This window comes from Gossypium arboreum, chromosome 11, assembly GCF_025698485.1.
Source record: "Gossypium arboreum isolate Shixiya-1 chromosome 11, ASM2569848v2, whole genome shotgun sequence".
NCBI lineage: Eukaryota > Viridiplantae > Streptophyta > Magnoliopsida > Malvales > Malvaceae > Gossypium > Gossypium arboreum.
The window spans coordinates 66,075,816-66,078,703 of NC_069080.1; the positions used below are offsets into that span (position 1 = coordinate 66,075,816).

The 2,888-nt window shown below is 36.4% G+C and overlaps 1 long non-coding RNA gene across 1 annotated transcript; it reads right to left on the reverse strand.

Moving 5' to 3' along the window:
- Positions 1 to 660: 660 nt before the first annotated feature.
- Positions 661 to 1,981, reverse strand: LOC128283550 (uncharacterized). The gene is made up of 2 exons (XR_008273914.1): positions 1,768 to 1,981; positions 661 to 997 (listed from the first exon to the last, which is right to left on the reverse strand). It is a non-coding gene; the product is annotated as an uncharacterized LOC128283550 (long non-coding RNA).
- Between the last annotated feature and the right edge of the window lie 907 nt (positions 1,982 to 2,888).

Below are 2,888 nucleotides of genomic sequence, written 5' to 3' on the forward strand. Positions count from 1 at the left end.
GAACCCGAGACCATCGCCGGTGTCGGACACGAGGGGTTAACAAGCCAAATCCACATATTGCACCCACCAATTTGACATTTCCAGACAGGCTGGAAATCTGCGTCACTGTCGTCTTAAAAATCATATCTCGAGTTTCAAAACTCGGAAACTGATTCCGTAAATTTTCCCTGAATTTAGACTCATATATCCATCCATGAATTTATTTTTAGAATTTTTGGTCGGGCCAATTGGTACAGTTTATTAGTAAAAGTCACCCATGTTACAGGGATCGACTGCTCTGACCTTCGCGTGTTACAACTTGAATATCTCCCTGTACAGGGCTTTAATACTGGTGCCATTTGTTTCTAATGAAACTAGACTCAAAATGGAATCTACAAATATAAGGCATGACTTCTAATTCTTTCTGGATAATTTATAGTAAATTTTTAAAGTCGCGACAGGGGACCCAGAAACCGTTCTGGCCCTGTCTCACAATAGCTTTAATATCTCTTAACATGTAACTCCTATGACCGTTTCGTTTCTTCCATATGAAAGTAGACTCATCAAGGTTCATTTACATAACTTATTCACTATTTAATACCATTCCTACAAATTTTGGTGATTTTTCAAAACCACACCACTGCTGCTGCCAGCATCTGTTTTCAAGGTAACCATTACCTATTTCATGATTTCCACGATTCAATTGGCCCTTTTTGCATACATAGCACAAAGTGTGATCACGATTAACCATTCCAATGGCTAATCTTTTCAAACAATTCCATACCCCATAATGATCATCATACAAACGATTATAGAATCATACTAAAAACGTATATAAGCCATTTTCGCATGGCTATCCAAGCTTACACAAAACCGAAAGGTACATGACCTTCAACAATAGGGTAGTCCTATACATGCCATTTCAAAGTTCAACCAAAATTATACCAAAATGGAGGCTTTGATAGTGTAGATGACTTCGACTTTAATGATCCCGAATCCGATCGCTAACGAGCAAAATCTATAAAACAGAGAGCCAAAGCAGCGGGTAAGCATTTTTTATGCTTAGTAAGTCTCAAGCAATAAAATCAGCTTTAACTAAAGCATTACATTCACATAGCCAAATGAATCATTTCATTAATACACATTCACATAATCATACTTACTTCACACTTCATCATTATACACTTTCACAAGATATCAACCAATTCAATAGCTGAAAACTCGTTAGTCGATTGAGCGAATGTTACTCAAACATATCGACTTTTCCAATGCACATATAAACATACCTTATTCTTTGGGCTTTTCGAGCGTACTAATTAAATTTATTACAACAACCAACGCTCACCTCCAGCCCAAGCTTCTTCAGAATACAACCGGATATAACCACATGCACGAATGCCTTGGTCTTAGCCGGATAGAACGACTTGCACAAATGCCTTGGTGTATTAGCCCGGATTTAACAACTTGCACGAATGCCTTGGGTCTTAGCCGGATGTAGTCGCTAGCACAATTGCCTTGGTCTTAACCGGATATAATTACTAGCATAAATGTCTTGGGACTTAGCCGGATATCATTCAATTGCTCATGCACACATATACATCAATAATCATTACACATCCATATTTCATTTTCGTTACTAAGGCTCAAACACAAACATATCACTAGCATAATCGGCTTGGGACTTAGCCGGGTATCATTCAAATACTCATACACACATAAATCAATAATCATTACACATCCATATTTCATTTCACATAATTCGAGTAGGGTCATTTCTTGAGGACTTACCTCGGATGTCGTCGGACGGCTTCAACGGCTATTCGACCACTTTTTCCTTCCCTTTATCGGATTTAGCTCCCCTTTGCTCTTGAGCTTAACGAATACAAGTAGAAGTATTCAATATTTTTATCAATAATGTTTACTTGTCAATCACATTCGGCATCTCATATCATCTCGCTTTATTATAATTTATCATTCAACCTTTAAACCAAAACGCCATTATATGACCACATATACATACATCCATATATTTAAGCTCAAGAATTTTAATATAACATCAAGTGCTCAAATTACTCATGTGGCCGATTATACATGGTCATAATACACAAAAATCAAAAATAAATTCCAAGACTTTCACATCATATATGTACTAAGCCGAATCGTTGGCCAAGTTCACATACATTCTTCAACAATTCCTTCTTTAAACAAACACATCTAAGCCTTCCTTTCATATTATCAACTCCAACCATATACATTATTCAAGTATAACATTTTCATATTCGCAATAGTATTACACATAATAGCCGATTCTTCTTACTTTGTATTTATGCATCTACTTGATCATTCGTTTAGTTCAAGCACCCATACACCAAGATTCATCAAGTTTAGCATGAAACATAACCTTAATCCTCAATAACCATTATGGCCGAAAGTTCTAGTCACCCCAAAATCACAATTTCTAACATGGGTCACCTAAAAAATACTTGGTAACTAGCTCAATTTCATCTAAAATTTCAAGGATTCATATGAATTTCTCACCTTATTTATGGCTTAGAAACCAAATGGTTGCTCTCTTTTCTCCCTTAGAATCGGCCAAGAAGAATCAAGAACAAAGACTTGTTTCTTTCACCCATTGCTAATTATTCCTTAAATCATAAAGGCAACAACCATTTCCCTAAACATCTTCCATGGCGAACACTTGTATTACTACCACCTTCAAAATTTTTGACATGGGCAAGTAAAGGACTTAGTAACTAGCTTCATATATGCAAAGATTTCAAAGACTAACATGGATTCCATACCTTAGTTCAAGCTCAAGTGACCGAATGCTAACTCTTCCCTTTTCTTCTTGAAGGATCGGCTAAGCTAGGAGGAAGATGAACCAAACTTTTTTTTCTTTGCTCAATACA